At 38.3% G+C, this 15,197-nt stretch overlaps 1 long non-coding RNA gene across 2 annotated transcripts in view; it reads left to right on the forward strand.

Annotated features, from left to right (window-relative positions):
* The window catches only part of LOC112158481, a 91,734-nt gene extending 86,873 nt beyond the window's left edge, over positions 1-4,861 (forward strand). Inside the window, exons 4-5 of one of the 2 annotated variants that reach the window (XR_004947164.1) lie at positions 4,012-4,181; positions 4,267-4,861. This is a non-coding gene — a long non-coding RNA (uncharacterized LOC112158481). Of the gene's footprint in view, positions 1-4,011 lie in introns of both variants that reach the window. The other variant, XR_002921320.2, reaches the window with a different exon arrangement.
* Positions 4,862-15,197: the final 10,336 nt, after the last annotated feature.

Genomic DNA, 15,197 nt, shown 5'->3' on the forward strand with positions numbered 1-15,197 from the left:
AAAACAAACGTCATGAATATGCTAACTCCCAAACTTGTTTGTAACATTAAAAAACACACAGGCCAACACCATTACTTCATTGCTGTTAGTGTGTTCACAATAACACCCAGCCAAACATTTTGACTCGGCGCCGTTTACCTCCCAAAGTCACTTCGACATCAGTGAACACAACCAGATTTAATTAATCTATAAAATGTTCCGGATTATATGGCGCATTGTTGATTTAAACAAAAAAAAGCTACAGCTTTTAGGTGAGCCTTATAGTGCGGAAAATATGGTAGTGACATCTGACATTTAAATTTAGCTGTTCATTGTGAAGGATGGAATAACTGCATTCCAAAAAGGTGATTTATTATTGTAATAAAGATGTACAAACATTCATCATGTTGTGTTAGGCTCTTGAGGCCTTCTTTAAGGCCAAACCCCCGCTGTGGAGAGTATTTCTCAAACTTTCACACATCTCGTTTTCAAGTTACTCTTTTTTTTAATGTTTCAAACACAGCCAAAAAGTGGAAGTTTAATAAAGAACAAAAGAGGAAACACTAGAAGCTCAAGAGAACCGCCAGCAGAACATGCTGAAATGATCAGATAGACCTCTCGGCAGACATCTTATCAATCAGAGACAGAAGACCGCAGTATCCGCGAGTGGGTGGGTGTGTTTGTGCGTCTCTGCCAAAGACAGAGGAGCGTGCGGCGTGATGTGCTGAAAGTTGTTTGTCCTCAAGCTGAGGACAAACACTACGGCGTCCACCCAGGGCGAGCCGCAGATGAGAGAGTTCGGCGCTCGTTCGTCCAGAGTTTGCAAAAAATTGATAAAGATCTGGCAGATTCAGGGCACCTATAAACCTTGGCAGCTGAACAGAAAGCACGATTGCATCTGTGTGTCTGCCTCCGAGTATGCGAGCCGTCTTGCTGAAGACGGTCTTCAGACCGAGAAGGGGAAACAATGATCTTTATACATCTGGAAATACACATGAAAGTCAAGGACCAACTGGCTACATATTTCTTCTTTTTTTGTGCAAACATTTTAAACAAAAATGATGAAGTCAATGTTTTCGATTGCATCTCTAAAAAGACACATCAAAGCGCACGAGTCTCATGATCAGACAAAATTTATCATTCTCTGGATCCTGCCAGGCACTCCTGGATCCCTTTGGAAGTAGATCACCCAGATAGTAAAAAGACATGTTTTATCCAAGAGATTTAGGCTTTATTTCAACGTTTATGGGTTTTATTTACGACATGATCACATTTTGACAAAAGAAATTAATTACTGAAGGGAAGGAATTATCTTGAGAAAGTTTAATATACTGAATGCACCTCATCTTTAAATTCAAAATGTTTACATCATTAGACATGAAAGCATCACGACTTATGTAATAAGAAGCCAAGTCGAGATGCCGCGAGGATTTCAGGCAGGCTGGAGCCTATTTCATCTGTCATTCAGGGAAAAAAGCTAAAAACAAAAAAAAAAATCTCCAACCATTATCACTCATCTCGAGATAATTTTTTTCCCCCCAAAATTTCACATGTCAAGTTGTTTTGTTTTAAAACCTGTCTTGGCATGTGATGGCTGTAAGGTTGGAACTTGTCTCACCTGCTGAGGTGGCTTCTTGCCTCATTAACATCTGCCTTGTTGGACCTAAACCTGCCTTGTCTTTCAGACGAAAGTGCTTGAAAGACCGATGTTTGACCTTTTGACGCAATATGTGTGGGAGAAATGGATTACCAACGCCCTTAATGACATTTAAAGCCAAAATCTGATGAATAGGTCTTAGATTTGAAGGGGGAAAAAAAAGGACGTTTTGACTGCAGAGTGATAAATGTACAGAGAAATTCAGCCAGGATGCCACGGTTTGAGCCTTACGGGGGTTGACTCAGAGGGGATTCTCCAAGCTTCTCCAATGGAATGTCGTAGATAGAAGAGGCCACATCATAACCCTTGTGCTATCTTGTGGGGTCCAGATGACCCCAACCGTACATTTTCGTGTTATTCCTCCTATGACAAATGTGGACGAAGGTGGACTGGATTTTATGTCTGCCATGGACACCAGTGAAAATTAAAAATCATTTATGAAAAAAGTTCAGCGAGCAGTCTTGTGGGGTCCAGATGACCCCACTCCCAACGTCAACATATCTAGGATAGCATGCAGTTCCCTTGTGGCTTGTATGGCCACCTTAAGAGATGTTCTGAAAAAAAATTTACAATTGTCATATGTGTGGCAAGTATATCGGAAAGTATTCCTAAGACTAATGTAAGTTACACACACTTATGATGAACAGTTGTACAATGTCCTCATGGTGCTCTCTAGTTGTTAGTATGGTGCATGTACTGGCTCCTTATGGACTGCGCACAAATACTCCTGAGACATGTTTCTCCGTGGAACTGGTCTCCAACCCTGCTCCTTGTGAGCTGCTACTCTTCTTCAGTAATCATTGGTCACCTGGATCAATCAGAAACTGGGCTACCTCAATCAAGCTAATCAGCAATTACTGAAGCGGGGTTAGTGGCAACACGAGCAGGGCAGTAGCTCTCTAGGAACAAGGTTGGTGACCCCTTGCCTTGCTGGCTCACCAATCGGACTACGACTTTGATATTTTGTAAGGGCCACCTGTGAGTCCCAAATAGGTTTGCCCATTTGTCACTGGCAGAAAGCCCATATCAACTTGCTAAGGCAGTATTGACTTAGGCATTAGTCACATCCATCCATGCGGGGTTGAACTTTTATTGGGCTGCCCAGCCCTGTGATGGGTAGTAGTTCCCGGGGCTTGTAGGGTTGTCAGGAAAATGGAACGGACCATTGTACTTACAAAGTGGTAAGTGTAACAAAGTATTTGTGAGGGGGATCCGAGTTGCACACAGTTGATGTTCAGGTAATGCTGTTGTATAGTGCCCTAACGCTGAACTCTAGTCATTACTGGGAACCAGTATGGGATGTTTAAGGGTATGTTCATACTGGACACATCTGGTTGAGTTTGTTTCCCCTGAAAGTTTTAGTCTGAATACGCACAAACAAATCCTGGTCCTCTACCAGGAACCGTTCTCGGACCCATCCTTTGAGGGGTCTCCCAATCGGACTGAACTTTGATTCGCTCTGAGATTTCTAAGCCTGAATATGATTTGCTCCAAAACCGGAATAATTGGACCAAAACGGCCAGCGTAGCCGGTGGTCGATTGATGTTAACATGTTGGGAGGCGATCGGCGAAACAAAAAGTTTGAATAAGTGAAAAATCCTGGCAAGCTGCAGCATTGTAGTACCTCAACCTCTCTTTTTGTGTTGACTAATTTTCGCATGGGCCACCTGCATGACCCGTACAAGTTTGCCCATTTTTCACCCGTATATACCCCATAAGGACAGTTGTTACAAATGCTCTACCAGTGTCTACTGATCATGAATGAGTCGTCTACATATGAGTCTGATTTTTTTTGCAATTCCCACTTAAATAAGTGCAACCTCCTGTTGCCCCAAAACAGAACAAGGAAGGACATCTGCGTTTCTCCTTTCTCGTGTCTCTCCCGCACTTATAACTCAGAAATTGCAGCCACATGTGCAGCGGGAACCCTTAGTCTTAAGAGCACACCTTGAGGAACAAAACTATTATCGACAATTGAGAAAATTAAAAAGGTGTATGGAGAAAAAAAGCAATTGCTCACGGAGTGATAGCTGCAGACAGGGAGTGGAGACTAAAAAATGACAGACAGGGTTAAGAGAGGTGAGCTCCCGATGTATTTGTTTGCATGTGGACATATGAGTGTCTGTGCATGCGTGAATCTGTTCAGGCCCTCCAAATCCCACGGAAGATTGATTGCCTTCCGAGGATAATCTGTCCCAGACACTTTCAAGCTCCCCCCTTTTTTTGCTCATTCTTCATCATGCCCTTGGTGTCTCCTCTTTCTCACTGGTGTCTCCATTCCTTGGACTTTTCATGAGTACCTACAGTGACCCCATGTTTGGTGATGTTTGCCGGTTTTAACGTTAATTTCATTTTAAAATTTTATGACGTCTAAGGTAGCAGAACATCTGGCCTTACCATGGAAAAACCAAGAGAACATCTAACAGACAAAAAGCGGCGCCTTTTCTCCTCCTTCTTTCGTCTTCTTTGCCCTTTTCAACCTCTCAGCAATGAAGGCATAAAGAAGACAAGAAAGCGTGTTGGAGCGCTACATCAGGTCTGGCAGGTCCGTACATCAAGTGGTTATTTCTTCATCATTTAGTTGGAAAATGGAGCCTCTTTGTCTGCCATAACTTCTAGATTTTCTTCAGTTTTTTCAAAGGTAAACAGGGAAGCAGAGCTGCAGACAAGAAATCAAAGCTTTGGGGGGAACTCACAGGTAAATATGATATTAAACTACACAAACTTTACAAAATTGTGGCTATGGCGAGATTTTTACTCAGTGAGGGGCAAAAAAGGAAATGTTTTCATTCGGATTTTTGGAAGAAAGATGTTTTTTTTTTTTTTGGCACATCCAAAGGTTAGCTTTGTTATTCATTCCAGAAGAAGCCAGTGAAGGATATATATTTTATTTTATTTTTGGTGGCTGTTACAGCTTTTTTTTTTTTTTTTAAGTTTTTATGTTTTTTTTGTTCTCTTTGGGCTTTCTACTGGAGCTGGAGGTTTTCCTATTTTTTCCCTACTTTGTTTCCAGATAGGCGCCTTAATTGTACAGAGCACCTGAATTCTGCGTTTGTTACCGCACCCGGTTCTTGTTCCACATGGGTGTTGGTCCTTCTATTTTGGTTGCTGAAGGTTACTGCACAAAACAACAAAAACAGATAAAATATACAGAAAAGAATGTAATTATGTTGATTTTTGTTTTAACGCTGCTTCCATATTTTGACTAAAGCACATTAATATCATTAGCTAGCTTATAGCCCCTCACCATCCCAACCTAACATTACCGGTGCAACAAAAATGACGTAGACTTTTAAACCAGATGCCAGCTCAGAAGAGGAAAACAAAGATGAACAAGTGGATTCATCAGAATGGAGCAGAGCAGGGAGCTTGTGGCCCACCCAGTGTATTTTCCACATACATATACAATAGGGATGTCCCGATCAGGGTTTTTTGGGCCTGATCCGATTCTGATTTTGTGGATTTGCCGATACTGAGTCCCGATCCGATACTTTTGTACACATTTAAAACATGAACAAATTAAATAAACAGATTTGTGTTGTCCCTTATTTATATTTCATTAACCTTCTTTTATCATTTCAAACTTAAATGTAAGACTTTTGTGAAGTAGCTTTAATAAACAAGTAACAATAGAGAAAATATAAACAAGGAAAAAAATACTATTTTCTTGTTATATAAGTGATAATTAGTCATGTGATGTGTTTAGTGACTTTAGCTTTAACATCTTTAGAACTTTTGAACATTTTTGACCAAATGTGATTCCTGTCCTCATTTAGAATTCTTAAAAATAAATGATGACTTTGTTTTAGCATAAAATTTGATGAGTGCTCATGAATAGCTCTTATGATTATTAGTTTTCATTTATTCGTTTTTTGTTTGTTTGTTTTTTAAGATTATGTGCTTCTTTTTAAGTTCTGAAGACATCACATTTTCGGTTTTATTATCACAGTAGTTAATTTTCAGAACTTTCATTTCTCTGTCAGATAAATCAAACAGGCATATCAAAGGACAGCTCAGGTCCTAAGGAGTTAAATCACGGCGCTAGCATGTAGCAGTTAGCAGCTGCTGTTAAGCCATCTGTCTGCAGCATGAAGAGCTTCACATTAAAAGAAACAAAAACTTTTGCTGTTGAAATGCCTTTAGAGGTTGTTATTTTTGTGTTAGGACAAACCAATAGACACCTGCTCTCAGTTTAAAGCGTTTTTAAAAGAGTTATTGATCCCGAAAGTCTGAATTTGTTATCATCTAGCTAGCTTGACTGAATTGTTCACGTTAGCCTCCTGCTTGAGCTGCTTCCTTTTCCGGGAATAACATTTTGTGATCTGTTCATGACATGCAGACTTCTGGTGGAGTATTTATCCGGAAAAATAAGATTGAAATAAAAAGTGCTGATCATAATAAGAATAAATGAAATATCCAAACCTGATCGGAGGACAAAGTCCAATTTCAATTGAGTCATCAACCACGTGATCGGGCCGGATTTCTGATCACGTGATCGGATCGGGACACCCTTAATATACAATCTTTCTCAAACGCCATTTTTTTGAATGCTGACTCACAACGATTTGGGTAAGAAACACTCAAATGGAATTTTGAGGCTAATTTTCTTTATATATGTACACCATCATTAGAAAAATACCACCGTAACATGTTAAAAATGCCAAAAATTCATTTTTTGTTTGAGTGACTCTTTAAAACTACAGATATCTGCAGTAATATTTAATGAAACAGATTATACAAATTTTTATATTATGGTAAAGAGTTTAAAAACATTGTGAGTCCTGAACACAAAATCCGATTATTACCTCAACCTCAACCTGTTCAGTCTTCACATGAAATGCTTCAGTCATACTTCAAAAGTTGCAGGGTTGTATTGACCCGATGAGGAAGATGGACTTAAACATCTGCTGGGGGAATGAAACCTGCTGCCCTCGACTCCTCTGCCTTAAAAATCAGATCTCCTCTGACAGGTTTTTTTTTTTTTCTGTTCTCTAACCGTGTTTGGACAAAAAGCAAAAGATACAATTATTTTTAATATCTTTTGTTGAGCAAGAATTTTGAGTCAAAGATTATTGTAATTTTTTATCTCTAAATTTGTACTGTTGTACTAGTAGAATGTGAATATAGGTGTGTATTGACAAGAGCCTGGAGATAGGATACGTATCCCGATGCGTGTCTCAAGATACGATACTTATGGCAATAAATCCCAAGACTGAATTAGAACATTTTTTTATCATGAAGAAAAAAACTCTACCTGAAGATGAATACATTTTTCATTGTAATAAAAAGGTAAAATTCTTTTTATTTAACACAAGCTGCTTCAGGGAGATTTTGTTTTTGGTTTGGTGTAGAGCTCCTCAAAGCTATGCTGCCAACTAGTGGCTGGAGGTTTAGGTGGAAAACCAAAATGAAGGAAGCTCATAAATAACTAAATGTCATCTTGTCAGCATTTTAAATCGATACAAGTATGGTCAAACGATATATCGCGATATATCGCCGAATCGCACTAGTAAACAGGGAGCTCTCAGCAATGGAAGGGGTAAGGGGGCGGGGTTGCTCTGCACCAATGATCCCACCCATAACTCAGAGGTAAATTTCTAATGAACTACTACCGCTCTGCAGCAACTATGTCCTAGAAAATGACCGTTTACAAAAAAATGTAACTGAAAGACCAATTTAAATAAAATAGATCAAAAGATGATCGAAGTGGGTCTTTAATAGCTTTAAAAGCTCATTTGTTACCCCAAACCATATCGTTCACCATCCTGGAAATTTTTAGAGCCTGATTGGACCCAAGAAGGGGGAAAATATCATCACACGCTAATTTGGACAAAGTTTGATCAATCTCACAGCACAAGGGCTCAGTCTGGGTCATTGTTCTGGCTCTTTCAAGGAGAGTTAATCCAGGTTGAAGGTGATGGCCTGTGACACTAAGAAGCAGCCACCCAGTGACACGGACCACCGCACAAGCATAAAATACCTTCGTACTTGTGTCAAATTTCAAAATAGAATGTCCCGGTGGCCGTTTGGTGTGAAACTCTGAACTGATTTAGTGAGTCTGAGTCATAAATTTAGATAGCATAGATAGAAATGTGAAAATATATCTTCCTTATAGCTCCTAATTCCTGCTTAATGTGAGGAATGTTTGCGCATAAGCTGGAGCTGGAGGATGGTTTTAATCAGTGGGAAAAAAAAACATCAGAAATATGGAGAATAAGCTGCAGAGAGGTTCTCAGCTTTCAAACAACTGTGTTCTCCGTCTTTGGATCTGGTCTTTTGTTTCTAAAGAATCTGTCACTAATCAGCGTTGTGCCTCAAGGGTCGGTCCAGCCATTCTTCTCCATCCTGGATGGTAAAACTTCGGGCCAAAAACGATAAACATCACAAACACTTTTGTTTACTCTCCAAGCAGATCTCAAACACATGGATGCACACGGAGAGCTGGGTGCTTGTGGGAAATGGATGACTTACAGCTACAGACTTCCTTTTAAATCATTAACATGAAAGGTGTGTGTGAGGTTTTTGTCTCCAACTGTAAGATAGCTGCTATCAGGCTTCATCACGTGAAGTAGGGATTGTAATCCCAATCACAAGCCACACCCTTTTTGGCTAATTGTTGTGGGCCATTGTGTGATGGTTACTAAACCTGGACTTTACCACATTAGTGCATAAAGCTACGTTCACACAAGCCTCTGCACCTTCGAGCAACCACTTTTAAGGAAAAGTCTACGTAAACGCTAAACACGGGTTTTGGGTTTCTGCTTTCAAAACTCTCGCATGCATATGTTACACAGGTTTCTATGACCGTTTTCAGGCTCTATGTACAAATCGTGACCATTGAAAGTGTTAAAAGTTAAACCAGATGAACTTTGACCAATCAGGGACTTGGATTTGGTAGTGACGTATAGATGGCGGCCTCTTTATTTCATTATCTTGAAGCTAATGGTTTGAAATTGTTAATGGAAGAGAAATGAATAATTGTAGTTTGTGCCCAAATGGAATTATATCTTACTATATTTTTCATATATCGGAATAGAGCTGTGAAAGAAAAAGTCTGGAGAAAGATTTGTGAAATTTGCACCGCTTTGATATATTGCACCAAGACTCTTCCAACTGGTGGTGGTGAACGTGGGCTATCGGGTAGGGACAGTCCAATGTAAACACCATTCTACACAAGATACCTTTTTAGTCTATTCTGTTCCAAAAAGTGTTGAGAGAAATGCTTTACATTGAAACAAAGTCACATTCTGAGGTGTTCTTTATCATTTATTTTTCATTTAGTTCTCGGTCTGTTTGGTGCAGTGACATTCATGTGTTGTCCCATGAGATATTCCAGGTGGCTCGTCTGTGCTCCTGTCCTTAGCAGTGGACCTCACCTCTGGCTCTTCTCGTGCTCCCAGCTGTCCATTTCCATTCTGATGAAGCCCATCTGCTACACTATTCAAACATGTAGTTGTATAGTTAGATAAGCTAATTCTTCTTTAACAGTCCTGGTACATCGGCTGTCCGTCCTGGGAGACGATCCCTCTTTCATGTAGATAACTCTGAGGTTTTCTTTTTTTTTTTCCCTCGGAATCTGTTTTATTTTTAGGAGTTTTTCCTTACCAAGAAAGAGGGTCTAAAGGGAGGGATGATCAGTTTTATCTCAGTCTGTTTAGTTTAGCAATCAGCTATTGCTTTTATTTTATGAGTAATTTTATGTTTTTGGACAATTAATGGTGTGGAACCCATTGAGACAACTGTGTCGTAATTTTGGGCCATATAAATACTTTTATTGCTGCAGACTTGTATTCTGTCTAATCTTGGATATAGTAATCCTTTCCTACTTTTTGTGTATTTTTATGAACTCATAAACAGAGTTACATGTAAATATTGCTGCACAGGTTGAATGTCTATGGGTCAGAGCTGACAGGAGCAGGGAGGTAAGTGTGAGGCCAGACGGTGCCGTCTCACCTGACTCGCTCTCCCATGCTTGACTACAAGTTTGGGAATGTGTCATCTGATATGGTGTCTTCTGCACGACCTGTGAGGACACGGAGAGTAATCCAGTGAGCAAAGAGGGTGAGTCCCGATCTAATCAACTCGGATATCCAACTGGGAGGAACCCTTAAAGAGAGGGTGCTCCCATTTCATGGGTGTGTAATTTGGGAGGCAGAAGTGGCGTTTGGTCTTGTTAAAAGCGGGCTCAAACAACGGATGTCCAGCAGATGCAGGAAATGGGCCTTCGTTTGAATTTGGCTCTGGGCTTCCTCTCAGGGATTTCATCTACAAGTGGCTCAGAAGCTCAAGAGTGCGACTACTGTTTTGGAGTTTTGGAGAATTTGCTTATAAGGTGTTAGTAAGACATTTATTAGCACAATAAGCCGAATAAGCTTTATTAACATACTTAGTGAGATCCATTAATATCTAAAGTGAGGCCATTGTCTGCAAAGGCCATATTAATAAACTCCTTACAAGTGAATCAAATGTATTAACTATCTTTGTCAAAATTGACTGTTTTACAGTACCTCATCTGAAGTGTTGCCCAAAATTCAAATTTGAATCAAAATCTGTAAATCTATTTTGGAAAATACACAATTTAAAGTTTTTTTGTGCTCCTGTCTTATCTGAGCCTTTAGGAACCATTTATTTTGGTGGTTTAACCCTCTAAAATCCAACACCTGAGTCACCTCAAATACTGGTTGTCAAGCAGGGAGGCGCTGAGTTTAAGAGTAAAATATTTTTTATCTGTTGTAAAAGAGTTCCCAGTTGCCTTTTAATCATGATTTTGACACTTTTAGCCAAAATCTATAAACTTGTGTTGTTTTCTTGGACATAGTTTCTGTAGAGTGGCAGCAGTTCTTTAGAAATACAACCCCGGCCCCCCTTTCCTCTACGTTGGTGAGAGTCTGTTTCCTCGTCAGCGTGTTCTCTAGGTCTTTTTTCCAACTGTATTTTTTTCAACTTCTCTTTATTCACACCAAATTCGAATATAGAAATACTTAATGTTATTTTTTTTTTATACATGTTCTCCGTCATCAGAAAAATACCACAAGAACATGCTTAAAAAAACAAATTTCATCAGAATGGATCTTTAAGAGTGCAACCTATCTAGATTTAAACCCTCGACTTCTCACACCGGGTTCACACCGGATGCGTACATTCCATGAGTGGTATCCGCTTCACCTCCGGTTCACACCAAACACATATTTTTTCGCAACGGTCAACAGGTGCTTCTGCTCAGCTATGGTTATTTAGTTTCTACAATTAATTTGACATCGTCCACTTTGACTTCTCGCCAACTGCTCTCTACCTCTCTCGTTGATTGTGTTTTTAGACACCAAACCCCACCCCCGCTCTGTAGTCCGCCCACTACGCTGGTGTGTGTCTGCATGTGTGTGTGGCATCAGTCAGGATGGATATTCCTGGGCCATCTGAAATGTAAATATTCTTTTTTTCTTTATATATATATATATATATATATATATATATATATATAAGAAATGTAATTATTCATTGGAGCCATTCTACGCTAACTGCTATAGACTTTTTTTGTTGTTGTTGTTAAAGGGATAAATAGTCATTGGTTATCATTGCTTCCTATACGTTGCATCAAATTTTTAAACTTTGAAAAGGTTTTTATCAATAAACTAAAAATTAATAACAATAGATGAGTTATTCTCACCATAAAGTTTGGAAAAATTAGCTAAACTTTTTCCCGCCAAAACTTCCATGGAGGCAGCCATTTTGACATGAGCATGAAAAACCCTTTTACTGCCCCTTGTGGACTGATGGTGAACTACAGAGCAGAAATATGGACCAAGTTATATTCAATGGGTTTTCAAAGGAAAATTTTGATTATGCTAATGAGATAGGAGTACCAGAGTATATTAAATAAAATACAAAGAGTTTTATAGAGTTAATTTTAGGCACATTTTCTAATCTTTGCAATAAGACAATTATTTTATGTTGCTGGTCTAGCGCTTCCTTAAACATTTTTACAATGGCAGTTGCCCTCACTCTTAAAGAATGATAAAACCGTCTTTTATATTAGACTCAAACCCTGGAACGAGCAGCATATTTAAACACATTTCAAATATTCTCACACTAAATAACCTTGACGTCAACCTGGCTGCTTTTAGAAGTGGCTCCCCAGAAACAGCCCCCCCCCCCCACCCCACCCCGAGTTTGTTGCTAAATCCCTTCACACAGCTGCAGGGCAGTCTTCTGTCTTCGTTCTCCTTCAACTTTCTGAAGCTCTTGACACCATAAATCACCTCAACGCTTCATCAACTTGACGTCCTGGACACACTTTAATCCTGCTGACCTCTGCAAACTTTTAAAGTATTTTGGCAAGAGCTCACTTCATCTCCTCTAACGTTCCACAGGGAACTGTTCTCGGTCCCCCTTTGTTCTTAACTTATGTCAGCTCTCTGAGCTCCACTTTTCCTTCAGATGAGTTTGATTTTTTTGACATTTCTGGGATCTTGAGCATCATACCAGCCAAAAAGAAACCTTCAGTCTCCTTCACTACTGAGCAGGCGAATCCCACAAGATCAAGATAATCTGAATTTTGTCTAACTCTTTGCACACACACATGAGATTTTTTGGAACTCTATTACAATGCATTTCTGAAACTGCGGTCACACCGTCCTAAGTGACAACTTTTATCAAAATGTCTATGTTAACGGGCATTTCAAAAATCTCCCGCAAGCAAAATTGGAATTTCCCGACTTTAATTGGGTAAAAAATTCAAATCATTCCTCATATCATTTACCAACTCTGTCATTATTGTTGTTTAAATAATACCTCTAAAAAATGAATGATTTATGTGAGCTGCATTCTTTATTTTAAGCAGCCACAAAAGGTAACCTCTAAACTGGAGTTAAAAAAGCTGATTATGGACAAAAAAAAAGATATAAAACACAAATATATGAAAGGAATGAAACAATATTTAGAGAAAAACTAAACTTTGGAAGTTTTTTTCCAAATAGTTTTTGGAAAAATTAGGGCAAAATCTACAAATCGGAATTAGTACAGTATTTTATTTATATTTTCACGTTTGTCTCTATATATTTGAATTACATTTTTAATTTGGTTCCTTATTTTCATGAAATGTGATGATGTTTACACTTGATTTATCTGATTATTCATGATTATTTTAAAGTATTTAGTCATTTTTAAGTTTAACTAACTAAAAAAATACTTTTTGTATACAGTATTTCTTATCTGTACGCAAGTCTGTTTCTTTTTTATTGAACTTACAGTTTTTACAACAACAGTGTATTACACACTAGTCAACTTAAATACAGTACATAAAGGCAACAAACAAAGTGCGTCATATCAATAGCATGGAAAAATAAAATCTGAAATGACCAATATTGTTAGGAGGATAAACTTAATAAGTGTTTGGCAATTAAGTATTTTTGGCCTAGTTTAAGTTTTTTTTTCTGTTTTATTAATCTTTCTTAACATACATGTTTTAGCTTCCACCAACTTGCCTCTAGTCTCCTAGTTTGTTTCTCCTCTTAACAACTGTTCAAGTTTATGTGACATTTCCATTTCATTCTGATGGCGGGCTGTGAAAGATAAAAAAATATATACATTTCAGTCAGAGTTCAAGCAACTTGACTAAAGTGATGTGATAGTATAACTTGACCATCAATAATGGTCCCAAAAAGAGAGGAATGAAATCAGCTGGGCAGCAAAAATGCAGCAAAACATTATAATAGGTGGTTGATAAAAAAGCCCAACGGGGGTTTGGTTCCAGGAGAGAGAAACGTTAGTTCAGCTGGGAAAACATGTAGCAACCAGTGATAATATCAGTCCAATTCCAAAAAAAAAAAAAAAAAAAAAAAAGGGTTCTGCATCACAAGAGACGCCACAATCTGAGGAACAACTTTCATCTAGGATAGCTGATTCAAGGTTTTTTCTTTCTTTTTTTTGTGGATTTTACCAAAAAAAAGTAATAATATAAAATAAATAGAAAAAAAAATCTTTTTTTTTTCAAAACTGCTGCCAAATTATATCTAGTGGATTCTTCAAGGTTAACCCTTTAGCACATTAGCTCCAGTATTTCTGTTCTTTGATTTACTGTAATTTTTTTTTAATTATTGATGGGATCAACATAATTACAGCAGACTCTGAAGGAGAAAAGCGAAAGAGAAAATCTGCTGGAATTCCATTGATCGTGTTAATGGTTGAAAAGTTACAGTATGTTGAAGATTTGGATGTTAAAGGGTTAATGCAATTCTTAAACCTTGATTTGATGGTTTTAGTCGCCATTGTTTCCTTAGGAATCCCAGTGTTGGTCTAAAAAAACCTTCGCATCTGACTATAAAAACTTCAAAATAAAAGTTGTGCAGTTAGTTTTTCATACTAATTTTTATAGTTTGAGTGATCAATTTGGAAATAAAAACCTCAGTATCATCAGCAAGTAATTAGATCTATTTTTACTTGTACTGTTACTCAATTGTTAAAATGTTGAAGCAAATAAGGAATTTTTAAAATCCCTGTGGAAATATTGAAAAACAGAGAGATTTATTTAATGCTGAAGGCTTGATGCCTCGGTCCTCATGTCAGTATGAAGAAACATTTATGGTTAAATTTGTTTTACTGGTGAGGCTTACCGTGCTTTTTTTTATTTTGTTTTTTTATTACTATTCCTGGCTGGATTTGGGATTCGTTCGGGCAAATTTAGAACCTCAAGATCATGTATTCTAAAATCAAGAGAAGTGAAAGGTCAACAGATGAGCGTGGAAATCCCACAACTCCGGTCCTTCAGAGTTCCTTCGGTAACATATCAGAACAGGAAGCCGCTCCATCAATCACCGCCAGAGAATACTTTTTCCTCCTCGGGCGCTAAGGCCGACCGAAGCCGCGGCTGCAGCTGCTACAAAGTGGCCCGCTCATATTTTCATTCCTCTCTTTCCATGAACGCACAAAAGTGTGTGCAGCTGGGATTTAGTCGGAAAGGTAATTACAGGACTCAGGTCCGGTTTCAGACAAGTTGAAAGAGAGAGGCTGATGACGATGAAAAGGTGGACACAGGATGTATAATCTCCAACAATTTGCTCCACTTGGAAAAAATGAGTTTTTTTAATAGAATTTGAGACCCCCTCAAAGTTTAAACAAGGACGCTGTCTGCTATGCACACAGCTTTTCAGATTCCTATTTTGGAGCTAAAGTCAGAGGAACACAAACCTACGTGCACTTTATTCTTTGATTTGACGTTTTTTTTCAAGATTGTATTGTAAAAAAAATCACTGGGTGTTTCTGTTTGTGAAAGCTAGTTTGTTTGCTATAAAATCCTACAACAGTTTTTTTTAGACTACCTCATTTAAATTCTTGACTTTCACATTTTTGTCACCAAGTTTTTATTTTTAACTTGGAGCTCAATGTGAGGAAAGGTTTTGAACGAGAATCAAACCGCCAACATTCAAAGAGTTGCTATGTTTTTGTAGCAATGTAGACCCAACTAAGTCACTTCATACATTAAATCCTGTCTAAAAAACAGATTATTGAAGCAGAAATGTTTGCTATGTCCTTACTTAAAGGCCAATTAAGCGATTAATCCTGCTTT

The sequence above is a fragment of the Oryzias melastigma genome, linkage group LG23 (assembly GCF_002922805.2).
Source record: "Oryzias melastigma strain HK-1 linkage group LG23, ASM292280v2, whole genome shotgun sequence".
Taxonomy (NCBI): Eukaryota; Metazoa; Chordata; class Actinopteri; order Beloniformes; family Adrianichthyidae; genus Oryzias; species Oryzias melastigma.